Genomic DNA, 13731 nt, shown 5'->3' on the forward strand with positions numbered 1-13731 from the left:
CTCTTATGAATAGGGTAGTTTCCTACATCAAAGAAAACGAAAGGCATTGATTGCGATTCGTTACCCAACATTAGTTTATTCATAATATACAAATTATTTAGTTTTACAAATCCCAGTTTAGACGAATGGCAATGGTCAATTTTATCCGCATTTGAAAAAGGACAGATTGGCGCCCATGCGATGCCACTCCACGTGACGTCACAGGGACCTAGTTTCTATACGAGTAGATAGGAGTTTTACATCGTCTGAGATTACCAATGCATGAATGAGGCACAGAGCTCAGGGAAACATGTCTTAATAATCACCTATTAAAACTGCCTATGGTCGGAAAGTTTTCTTCGTTTCATAAGGTATAAATAATCCTTATTAAAGCCAAGCGCTACCCGCTAGCAGGGTGCTCTGCTACCTGATAGTAGCCTGCATCGCAGCGAAGCACAAACCCTCGCCCCAAGGTCTCCTCACACGGTGACAGCGGGAACCAGAATAGCATCATGCGGGGTTTTCCCAGCATTCATACTTAACCGTGGCGTTTAGGCGCGCTTGAAAATTTTCACTGTTTATTTAATCGCGAAAGATAGATATCGCCATTTAAAAATCTAAAAGCGTGAAATGCGTACTCCAGGAGTAATAATCTTTCAATTTAGGCAATAAAAAAATAATAGGAAACCACCCTATTCCATCTTCATCCCCTTTCATTGCTTTCGTGCTGAGACTCTCTCTTGCGCAAATATTCTGGATATTCTATCCATCTTTTCACTCTGTCTTCGTTTTCAGTCATAATGTCTCCATTTTTTTCATTTACGTTATGGCATCTCTCGCTCATTGTTTGAAGTGGTTGTTCATTGTCCTGGAGGCAGCTTAAACGTTTTCACCCACATTATTCATTTGCACAGCTTCGAATATATTTTATATCCACGTTTCTGTGGCCTTCCTTGTTTTACGATAGACCATATTATTCCCCAATTATCCTTTATTTCTTATATTTTCATTTGGCATTCCTCAGTTTTCGCATTATTTTATTTTTTCTCTTCAGTTAAATGTACCTAATACTTTTTGCGTGGTCCAAGGTTTTCCTTGACGATATTCCTTCTCCCAATGATTTCTTTAGCTGCTTCCTGTTGTCCATTTTAAAAGTTTTTCTAACTGTAAATCTAACACTATACTTTCTTGGTCACATCCTGTCCTCCTTAATTTAGTTCTACACTGAAATTCAAGTTCATGCTGAATTTCTTTTCTACTAGCCAAATGATTTTTTTGTCAGCTTTCTTTAGATTAGCGTCGGGTGCACCGTAGTTGTGTGAATGCTGCATGTTGCTTGATGTGAGTGAGTGATTGAGTGAGTAACACTCGTATGCTTGAAGTAGTAGTAGTAGTAGTAGTAGTGTCAACACTTTCTGTACTTCCATTTACTTACCATCCCTCCCCTTCAAATCCAAGCTGCTCCCTCTGTGTGGGGAGGGGGAGTAACAGAGGAAAGTCTATGCCATTATATTGGTGAATTGAGGGTTTTATTTATAACTGCTTACTATTTATTTAGTGAAATATAACTTTCCTCTGGCTAAAGCAGCATGGTATCTTAATGACATTCTGGATGTTGCGAATTTTCTATATTGCCAAAAATTTGTGTATTAATAAAAATTACAGCCAATATTTTGGAATCATTTTGATATTTTTACATTGTTTGATTCTGTATTACTTAATCTCCTGTACTTGAAACATATTTAATGATAATATTAAAGTTTTCATTAAGTGGTAATCGCAATTGGAGTTGATCGATCTATCGATCAATTTTTGGCATTAAAATACTTAACACCCGTTATTTGTTCATAACTATGATCATGTGAATGAGTGTTGTTTTTTTAAAGAATGAAATTACCTTAAAATGCATCTGTTTAAATATTTGTCACCTTCAGCTGATTCTGATTCCAATGAAGGTGTCAGTAATCATTTTTTTTTCATTGTTCTACCCAACATTTTTCAGTGATTTTCTATGCGATAATAAGTTAAAAATAAAATGATAAGTTTCAAATTGTAGTATTACAGGTTTTGCAATATTTTTGTTGTTGCGTTTTTTTAGCTTATGTAATTTTTAGTCCCTCAGTTTTTCATGCTGCAAGTGTGAGTTTGAATGTTATATTATAATAAATTTTATTCCCTTTGTATCTCATACAATTTTTCTAAATGTATGCTGAGGTATATTTTAGAGTTGAAGAATTGGTCATGCTACATTTATTTTTTCGCAATACTTACACCCAAAGATCTTATTATGGCATTATGGATATCTCTATAAACATTTCCTACGGTGCAAGTAGATTCCTTCTTTCAGTGTTAGCTCAATTGTTTCTCGATGCCTGGACAAGGAAATCGGTGTTCAACTCGCCAGACGTAAAAGCTAAAGCTAAGAGCCGCAGTGCGAGGGGAAGGGTACATAATACGAAGAGAGAGAGAGGCCCCAGTAAAAAGAAGCCTGGGCAGAAAACCCTGATTGAAGACGATCTCTAGGAAGATTAAAAAAAATAAAAGGATGAGATGGTAATTGATATGGGGAGAATAAGAGTCTGCAAGGAGGAGGCAGAAGAATAGGAGGCAGGCATTTGGTGAAGCTAAATGCCATCCATGGTATAAATTGCTATGGAGTAAGAGTAAGTAAATATAGCATTCAAGGTTATATTGACAAAGTTTAACCAAAGAATTTTATGGTTTTACGATTGGTGAGAATGATCAACATACTCAGCATATCGATGGCTGAGTTCTAACAACTCGTATCTCAAAATTCGGCCTGTTTGAGACAGGTATCTTAAATAAGTGTAATGACATGTAACAAAATAAAATTCAAGCAAAAAACAACTCTTTGTTTGCAAATGTATGCTTCTTTTTCAGTTTTATGAATTTTTAGTTTTTAATTTCTGTGGACAATAAAAAATATAAATCGTTGCTTTTGCTCTCCTGAAAAGTTTCTATTTTTGAGATACGTTTTTATGGAATTTAGGCCTCTATATGCAACCCGCGTGCTACCTAAAATGTCTGCCTGGGGTGGCGCGTGCTTTAACTCGGTGCGATATCCCGGGAACCAAATGGCAGAAACGAGAAGAAAATATAAAAGAAGAAAAGGCAATGCGCTAAAAATGTCAAACGAGTCCTTTTAAGACATAGAAAAGAGGTAGAATATTCCGAGATTGACAATATATTCAGTTATGTCCGAAAAACACCCAAAATTCCAAAACTTTGGGTGCGATGATGCGCGTTTTCCTGGTATCCGATTGCAAAAATAATTGTTGCGATTTTATAATGAAATGAATTAAATCTGGGGGGCGTCCCAAAAAAAATTCGAAAACTATAAAAATATGGACCACCCTATTATACATACTCTTAATGAATACGTTTCGTTTCACTGAATTCATGAATTATACACCCACCCATCTCACGAGACGGTTAGCCCTTCAAACGTTTAACAGGACCACGATAGGTTCTAATCTAATTCTAATCGTACGTTATCTTTTGAGCGCGAGTGCCTCGTGAGAACATGAAAATTAATTGAGAGACTCTGAGTGAATGAGGACGAAAAGTGATGAGAATAGTCTTCGACTAAGGACCGCGCGTTAGCAACCACGCCGAAAACTTCACAATTTTTTACGGTCTTCTCATCGACTCTAAAAGTTACTTCATTTCAACTCCCGCGTAATTCTGTGCTCTTCCTCACGCTTTGGACCGTTTCATAGAGACAGCAGGAAAAGAATTACATTAAGCTCTTAATAAAAATAGTTCCAAAAATGTTAGGAGTTTATGACAATAATAAACGGGTACTACTACTACCGGCGCATGAAAGGTAGAACGCTGAACTTAAAGCATTTGTATAAAATCCTGCCGAAGTTCCATAGCGTCTTGTCATATATCGTTATACTCATTGTTTATTTGACTACAACAATGAATCATTAAATATTTTTCAAACGAAAACGTTTAGCTTCTATACTTGAAAGAGTGAAGAAGAACGCGCGAGAAACTACGAGAACGGCGAAGCAGTCGTCTTCTTCATCTCGTTACGGGAAAAATATTCAATTGGTGAATTTCATTGTATTTTTACATATAGCTTTTTAAAATTAATTTTTTTTATTAATTAAATAATATTCTTCGATTTTTTTAAATGGCCAAGAGATAGATTCCAATTTCCGAGGAGCAGAAAAGAAAATGAACATCGAAGTCATGTACGTTATTTGTAAAAAATAAAATTCTGAACTTTTCATTTGAGGAAATGTTTATATTATTTCTCTTAGGTAAAATAAATCAAAAAGACGAAAATCTTTGTTTTGGTGGAGGCCATTGCCGCGGGGCGATTTTTTTATTTTTGGTTTATTTTACGCAAGAGGAGCAATATAAACATTTCCTCACATGAAAAGTTTATAAATATATTTTTACGTATGACATACGTAACTTCGACATTTATTTTCTTTTCTACACCTCGGATATTGAAATATTCTTCACTATTTCGACCGTAGAAGATAAACGTTTAAGTTTAAACAATGTTTCATGATTTATTGCTGTAGCCGAATCAATTGCGGATACCGATGGGGGCGCTGGGGGCGCCCGCCCCCCCTTTCGGGGCCGCTCCCATGGCCGAAAATTGCAGAAACAATTCTAATTTTTTTATATCGTAAGCTGGCATTGTTTTATATGCGTGAATAATAAGTCAAAATTAAACTTTCTTAAACTTTGCACGCGACTTGATTAATTTTTTATTGCGATAAAAGTAAATGTAGCTCAAGATATCTTTTGCATACCCCCCCTTGAGTTTTTTCTGCATCCGCTACTGATTGTGAGCTGAATAAACAATGAGTAAAACGGTATATGACACGACCCTATGGAGTTTCGGTAGGATTTTATACAAATGCTTAAAATTCATCGTTCTATCTTTTTCGCGCCGATAATAGTGGTTCACCACTGATGTAACAACAAAGAGAAAACTGCCACCACTTACGGTATTGAAATAAAGCTGAGTCAGGAGCTTATATTTCCACTCCATCATATAAATCCTTGATATTTTTAAAAGTATATTCTCATCTTTGATTGAATCTTGCAATTGATTTTTAACCCATTTTCCATTGCGGGAACGGTTTGAAATTTTCAGTACAGCCAGTCAGATAAGACGGAATTATTATATAATTTATAGGTCTTCAGAGGTAATATGAGCCAAAAGTTTTTACAGTTAACATTTGAAAAGATCGCGCAGCTTCACGGCAAGTGATAACAGTTTCAATATATCTACTGATTTTCATGTGTCATCAGGCGCAAAGGTTAACGCGTCTTCTTCTTGTGCTGGAGAATACAGGTTCGAATCCTGGAATAAGTTGGTCATTTTCCTTAAAATTTCTTTAAAAGTCTATTACAAGTTAAGACAGATTTCATCACAACTACTTTTCTGTGCTTCCTCCCTAATCTGTCTTCTTATCATTCCCCTCCCATAACCTTTGGAAGGTAGATTTATATATCTGTCTGAATACGTTTACTGGAATTAGCTACGGTGATAACTACAAAGGAGTCACCCGCAATGCACGAATTGTGTGAAAATTCCACAGAGGAAATATCATTCGCATTGACCGGGATTCGTACCCGAAACCCCCGGTTTCAGGTCCTCAAATTTCCACGGGGGTAGAAATATGCCTCGGCAGCTTATGTGGCTAATGCACTTGACTGGAAATGGGGGGATGTGGGTTCGAATCTCGGTCAAGGCGAATGATTTTTTCTCTGTGAAATTTTCGCGCAATCTATCTGAAATTGAAACATGTTAGTACCTGATTATGACTGTAAGCCAGTCGTAACACGTTTAGTAGAGTTTGTGAAAAAAAAAATTAAGTAGACGGTTCGATATCTTTGTGTATCATTTTACATGGCGTTTTACAACATCTCTCTGGAAAAAAACTGAAGCTATTCTGTGGTTAAATTATAAACCGGCCGTTATAATTTCACATCGCCAAAAGATGTCCGTCTTCGTTTTCCCCACCCACCAACTTCTTCCTCTTCATGCAAACCCATCCTCTCTCTCTCTCTCTCACTCCCTTTTAATCCAACGCTTAGGTCCTTGCCATCTACTCACAGCTCACATCACCCAGAGACGCGGTCCGGAGTCGTGCACTGGCCAAGTCACGGGATTGGCCGGGTCGCTTTTAAGGAGTAGTGGTGGGGGGAGGGAATGAGGGGGAGTCGGCGCCCCCTTTACTACAGCAAAAGCACACACACCAATACGAACTAACTCTACCACACGGGTTCACACACATACACGAACACATTGCTTATATACCTCTCCCCACTCCACTTCTCGCCTTACTTCTCTCGTCCCTCCCCTCCCGCGGCAGAGAGTCCCTCTGACCCGTCCCCTCCCCTACCATACATTTCCCCCCCTCCACTCCCCTCCGCCACCCTCCTCCCCCCCTTTACAACCGGCGTCGTGAAATCCTCCGCGCCCGAGTCGCGCTCAGTCGGTCGGCCGAGCGCTTTTGACTCAGGTCTCCGAGGAAAGGTGGTGGCGCTCTCCCTGAGGTCTCGCGCACTCCCCCGCGTGGAAAAAACGCACCGGCCGAAGTACGAACTTCGCATCGCCCCAGTAAACCGAACGAAACCCCGAAAAAAATAGGTTTGGCGGGCTGGCAGCTCCATTAACTGGCAGTGAGAAGCTAGACCAAGGATAACAGGCCTCCGATTTAAGTGAAATCCCGCCTCCCCAAGTCATTCGCGAAAGCCCGCGCTCCTGGCGTGCGGTCGCATCTGCGAGGGTGGGACGGTGTAGTTGCCGTGCCAATCGGGGTCGGTTTCAAAGTCTTCCGAACTGGGTGCACGAAGGAGGAATCAAGTATATTTTAACTCCTCTAGGGTGAAATAAGTGTGAACCGGGCATCCACGAATTCGACATCGACTTCTCATTATCATCTCGCGGGAAATTAGTAAGAGAGCTATTTCCTAAGAAAGGGAAAATTCTTGGCGGGGGATTTATTACGTTTTGTCGAGGACGTAAAGGTAGTGGTCTTCGATTCCTGGCTGTGGTGACCGGTGTTGTTGGTGTTCGTAGGTGCTGCATCCTCAAGTTGACCAGCGAGGGAGAGGTCTTCAGTTCTACATTCTTGACTCCGCGACCCTTGTCGTCCGCAGTGCGTCGGGGAGACGGACGCTGGGGAGGGAAGCCACGAACTACGGGGATCATCTCGCGAGAAAGCAATCAGGTGAGAAAACTTTGTTGAAATTTATTCTCTCGCTAATTTCCTACCCGAGTGCTTATTTTATTTATCTATTTACATACCACCGAAAACAGCTTTATACTTCCTTTTACATCGGGGTTATTAATATATTAACAATTTAACGTACACAAATAATCATGCCTTGGATAGGGGTAACTTATCCAGGCGGTACTCGAACTATCGACCTCCTGTTTGACAGGTGAGGAATTTATCCCGCCGCCACTGAGGCCGGCAATAAGAATTGTTTGCCCAATAAGAATTTATTTAGCAAGTGAACCCTCAACTTTTTAACACGTAGCCATGTGACTGATTATTCCTCACGAACTTTTAATTCTATTGCTGATTTCAGTTGATTCACACAAGTTTGTCGCCTTAGCTGTACTTGGTATTATGCCGGCGATTTTTTAGCACCAGTAAAACATTGCCACCAGAGCCGATTGGAATCCCATTCTCTCATTACTGGCCACTTTATTTCTATCATTGTAATGAATCAAGTCGTGTTTGCATTCATCTTCAGAAAGTGGTGTAATGTTTCACCGCTGCGTGAACGGCGTTAAAATTCACATGAATTGGCATGGGAAAAATATTTTCCTGAACCAGGAATCGAACCATGGACCTGTTGCTTTCCGGGCCACCGCGTGGACCACTATAGGAATTTTACCTAAATTCACACAAGATGTTAGAAAAGCATTAAGGTCCGTGGATCGATTCCCGGTCCAGAAGGTTTTTTTCCCATGGAAATTAAACGGACTCTTTAAGTGGTGCTTACCTTAACATATTCTTGTAGGAGTGATGCGACGTGGACCGTTGTCACCCCAGAATTCAACCAATGCCCTCAATTAAATGCATTTCTTCGAGTTTACCTCTCGATTCTAAGCTGATGCTGTCCTTTGGTACATTGCTCTCCACGCGGGTAGGGTTTTCATGCCGGAGAAGCCGACTGTTTTTGCATCCCCTGAAAATTCCGCTTTCTGTTAGAATTAAGTGATGCGAGTTCTTACGCGGCAGTTCTCCCTCCATCGGGAGGAACTACCTACCCATATTCTCCTTTTCTTCATTCTTCGTCTTCGTTTAATTTCGTTCCTGCAAATGCCCACGATGCTCAAATGCTCTTCTTGGCCAACGCCTCTCACAACCACTCTTATTCTTTGAAATAACAATCAGGAAATTGAATGTGAATATATCCATTTTAAGGCGGTACAGATACATGTGAAAAAATAATTTTAACGATATAACCACGTTGTCACATTCCGTGTGAATGATTTATTTTTCTTAATCTAGTATACCGATAAATAGCACTTTCAATTGAAATCATGAAAGTGATTTCAAGGGTGTATGAGCTTCGGAAAACATAGCGTTGCCTCGGAGATTCAAACGTTTCCGCCTTATCCGAATTGTGTACAATATTACGCTTAGATACTCCCTCATAAAAATATTTCTAATTGTAAGTCCAATGCTGATTTGATTCATATTTTTCATATCTTATTCAATAGTGATTCTGGAAACTCATATTGCCAGGTGGTAGTGATGGATTTAAGTGCATTCCAATGTCATAAAATAATTGAGAATAGGATTTTCACATTTTATCGGCCAGCTTTAGGGTTATCCACTCATTTTGCTCCTCGCATCTCATCACATAATATATATTGAGACGAGCACTATGAACATGGCTTGTTATAGCATTAAAACATGTACCTCTTGTTTCCAATACTGAAAGTGAGTACCAACACCGATTAAAAGTATATTGCTCACAATTCATCTTAAGGAAAAGTCAAAATTAAGTTTACGTTTTTACGTCCAAGTTCATTGACCCTCTTAGGGTTTCTTGTGAAGAAACCCGTACTTAGGCAGTTAGTCACGCCATCACTCGATTTTTATCATGCCAAGACCAAATGATTTTTAACGTCGGAGGCCATAAATTTACACGGTGACCATCATTTACAATTTTTGTACGAATCATTAACCATATGATCTAAGAATATATGCGGTTCATTTTGCAGTAGATTTGTCGATAGTTTTTATGGTTTTATAGAACAAATTATGGAAACGGTGCTCTGGATCAGGATAGGGATATCATAATGCTTCCCAGGAATCGCTCAATGTTAGCTAATCACGGAAATACCTAATTATTATCCTTATCTGGTTCGCGAGGTCCTCGAAAATATCCAACGATTCTGTATATTATATTTTATAATATTTTTATAATGTCCTTTATCTGAGATGCCAATCCCACGAAAAATGGAGATTATCCTACGCGTCGAGTGCTTTATGAATGAAATCCATACATCGCTATGTGGAGGAGAGAAGTTTTGCGCGAGTGGGCACACTTTTAACTTTGCCCCCTGCAAATGATCGTACCAGTCGGGCACCACACCTCGCGTGCACCTAAAAAACCTATGAGAACGCCGGACAACTACTACAGTTTGTTGATGTTTTTATTTCTTATAGATGCTTCATTCTAACGAACACTGTAAATCTAAAATTTTGTCACGACGTCTGAAGAAGAAAATCTTCATGTAATGGGGCCCTGTGTGAACATAACTATGGGGAAAAGTACTATTACTTCGTATATATCTTTTCGTGAAGGCATCATCATAAACTTTTCTGCGACGCATCTATCCATCTCGGCCGGTATTTTTACGTAAAGTATGACTATTGTAAGACTTAAGCAATCTTTTAGAAATGTTTAGGGTAGTTTACCTTTGCCAACGCTTGCCCGTGATACAAATTTGAAAATTTAGTCTCAGATATTTCTGAAATTTGAAATGTTCTTTTTTGATCCAACATAAAATATATATTGGCATAAGTCCACTCTATACAGATACCAATAAAATGTCAAGCTAAAAGCGTAATTTTTAAGCTGTGAGTCTAGAAAAGAATAGATAAGGTGACGAGGACGCAGAGGAAGAGGAAAGATGAAGTGCTAGATATGGTGGATAGGGAAAGGAAGCTTTTAGATGTGATACGGAGTAAATGTAAGTTTTAGATTGAGCGATTACCGAGAGGGAATGTTAAAAATGTGAGAATTCTTTGTCTCATTCATGTTTCATTAAAATTTTCACAATAAATTGGCGTCACGTCTGTATGTGAAAAATGATTTAAATAAAAAAAACATTGTTTGAGGGTATAAAATAAGGTAGACCATAAAAAAACGTATCAAGAGGGTAAAATGTAAAAGATAATGTGAGGGAGGGGAAGGAAGAGAATAGGATTTATTGACATAATGAAAGGGAGAAGGCCTTAACGTTAATTGAAAAGGGAAATAATTGCTAGAAGGGGAGACGGGGTGGGACAATAAGCAAAATACTCTTTATAAACCCACCTCAACCGGTAGAACACTATAGTAGTGATACATCGCGAAAAAAATGCAACTGGTTTAGAGCGAGTGATGCGTCGTCTTAGTTGAACCTGAACTTTCCTGGAAGGCGAAACGGGCCGTCATACCTTCTGCCCATCTCGCGACTTTGCGCGCCAAACCGCACCCTCTCCCTCTGTCTCCCGCGCTGCTGCCGAGGCAATGCTCTCTCCCATCGCAGTGGGACGCGGTGTCCTGTGGCCGTGATGGTCATGCCGCCGGCGATGCCCGCCCTCCTTCCGCCGGGCCGGCCGGGTGACGCGACGCTCTCGATCCCTCGAGGGACGACGACTCCCTTGAATTGCTAATGCATCCTCTTCCCCACCCTCGCCATACTACCCGTGTACCCACCTGAGTTTTGTTTCGCTTTCGTTTTCTTCTCCCTTGGATCAAGCATCGATTACTCATGAGATAGTGTATTCCTGTTATACGAGACTGGGCTTGGTTACCTGCTGAGGGAGTCGGGTCAAATATTCGGTTCGAGTTTTGAAGGTGAAATTGTTTTGTTTTACTGTATACAGCCTCATGTGCATGCTTATATTAATTGTAAATTAGTCTGAACTGCTTAAAGAAAGAAAAATTTGATTAACTACTTCTTATGATTGTATTTAATTGCTCTAGACTGGCTAAGGTTGCGTGCCAAATTGTCCCCTCACATTTATACCGTTTTTTGTTTGAGTCTTCAGTGAACTTTAATAATAGGAGAAGATATATGCTGACACTATTCTCTACTTATCTTGCGTACCAGATCATTGTGTATTTTTACAAGTTTCATTGCGAATATAATGTCATTTAGTCTTTTTCGTATTCTTTTCAACCCGTTTATCAAGCATCGTTCACTTTCATGGTGTTATTTTCCTGTTATGCGAGACTGGATTTGGCTACACACTGACGACGTAAATATTCGGAATGATTTTTGAAGGAGAAAGTTGCTGTTTTGCCAAATCTTCTTTCAGGCATTTACCTTAAATGGTGATATATTGGTCATCCAAGTCTAAGGGAGATGAAGCTTGGATTACCATAGATTATTACAGATTACTTACCTATTATAAATCTTGAGATTGGATTTCTTCTTCGAGAATTCACAAGTCTAATCTCTGCAGATCCTTCAGATTCTCACAATTCCTTAATGGCCCAAGTACTTCCACTTAGGTTCGTTGTTGTTTTGATCAATATCTAGTAAAAAAGTGAAATACATATTTAAACGCTTATGAATTCGAATGAAAAACCAAAAGAAAGAATTAATACCCGTTTTGTATGAAATTATTAAATATTTGAAGCCAAAAGAAAAACGTATTACTATAGCAACATAATTAAATACAATATAATTTACTATTTGTAAATGCTTTTATACTGATTATATGATGTTAAAAGTTTATTCAATATCCGAAAATATTAGTTTTAAGTTTTCTTTTCATTTCAACGAAAATCTATACCTAAAGCGCAAAAATGTACGAAAAAATTATTTACCTCGTAATATGGCTGGTTGGGGTGAGTCGATGGACTCACATTAACGGTAAAATAGTTCACGCCTTCGTTGCGGACAACTTGAACATGGTGTATCGATAGTATTTGCTCATTAAAATTGCTTTTAGATATTACTCCATCACACCCATTCGATTTTCTCTGCATCGGGTGAAGTCCGTAGATCAAGCGTCGATTGCTCTTACGATTTTGCATCCCTGTTGCACGGAATTGGAATTGGCTTCTGAGGGAGTGGCTTTTAATATCCGGTCCAAATTTGGAATGAGAAAGTTGTCCTCTTATGAAATCCAGTTTAAAAAATTTACTACTACTAAATTCGTGACTGCATTGAAGGAGGATCGTGACTGCATTGATTACATGTTCGAGAATGGATAAGCCAAAAAGACTAATTTTTCCTTAAAATTCACTTATTTTTACTCTTGGGGATTACTCTTGTGGTAATGGAAGATTTCATTTTTTAAAAATTAGATGACAGAGTTACGTATTCGTTTCTACTTTCTAATGTAAAAATTACTATTTTATTGAATTCAGAGTTGCTTATCAACTGTCACTCTCTTTCTAATAAATCTTGGTTTAACTCTCCGATTATTTTTAATTGCATAGGACTGAATTTAATATACCTCATCGTTCCTCCAAATCTCTCTTTCTAGTTTTTCTGAAGAATAGTTTCTCCGTATAGTTAAAGGAAGGGAGCATATTTTGCATCTTCTTTCTACTCAAATATTTTCCAATACACACAAGCTTACTTTATTTAAAGTTACGTTCCTTCCAGTTCCTTTGGCTATATCTGTTTATCGAACATGGTACAACCTGGCAATTTTGCACCAATAAGACCCTGAATTTGAACTCCAGGACTGTGCGTTTCCTTCACTTAAAAAAAATGGGTTCCTGCCCATTTTCGGAAGCAAAATTTTCGCGTGTTATATTATTTATACAAAATTTAAGCAAGATAAAAGGCCCATATTGATTTAAATAAATATGGCCAGTATGAAGTGACTAACTTAAGTCAAACATTTGGAATATCATGATTACTTGCTTGCGGGGGCGGATCCGGGATTTCTTTTTCTAAGGGGGGTACAAGGTTTTGACAGGCTAACGATCTTCTCATACTTGAAATTAAAGACAAGATACAATGATTGAGGCTCCGTAATACACAAAACAATACGAACGTAATGATAACAGCATAAAAAACAGTTTGTCTAATTTCTAAGCTTCTGGGGGGGGGGGGGCTCGTGCTTCCGTGCTATGCTAGCTTGTGTTCATTCATTCTTGAGTGTGGTTTCTTCGATAAATCGATACCGATTCTTATCAGAAATAGGCTTTTTCTGTGGAAAACATTTCGATTATCCTTTCGATTGTGCTGCTAGTTATGCAAGATTGGTTGACGATCCATAGCCTCATTGGTTCTCTCACGTTGGAGATCGAAATAGTTTGGGGGAAGGGTAAAATATTTGGTGCTGTGAAAATTAAGACAATGTTGTCTTCTATTTGCTCCCTCTTCTATGACTAGCGGTATGAATTAATTATCCTAATACCAACACTAATAACTAAACTAATACTCACCCTCACTCATCATTCAACGCTACGGTTCGTTTGCACAGATTATAGTGGAACTCGACCCATTTTAAGCCACAAGCATGTGAACAACGCTCATGCAAGATTAGAGGG

The 13731-nt window shown here is 38.8% G+C and overlaps 1 protein-coding gene across 4 annotated transcripts in view; it reads left to right on the plus strand.

Moving 5' to 3' along the window:
* The first annotated feature begins 6449 nt into the window (after positions 1-6449).
* The window catches only part of LOC124156126 (collagen alpha-3(IX) chain-like), a 677324-nt gene continuing 670042 nt past the window's right edge, over positions 6450-13731 (plus strand). For 3 of the 4 annotated variants that reach the window (XM_046530462.1, XM_046530464.1, XM_046530465.1), the window contains exon 1: positions 6451-7208. The gene's annotated coding sequence lies outside the window, so the exon portion shown is untranslated. Of the gene's footprint in view, positions 7209-13731 lie in introns of all 4 variants that reach the window. The other variant, XM_046530463.1, reaches the window with a different exon arrangement.

The sequence above is a fragment of the Ischnura elegans genome, chromosome 3 (genome assembly GCF_921293095.1).
Source record: "Ischnura elegans chromosome 3, ioIscEleg1.1, whole genome shotgun sequence".
Classification (NCBI taxonomy): Eukaryota; Metazoa; Arthropoda; class Insecta; order Odonata; family Coenagrionidae; genus Ischnura; species Ischnura elegans.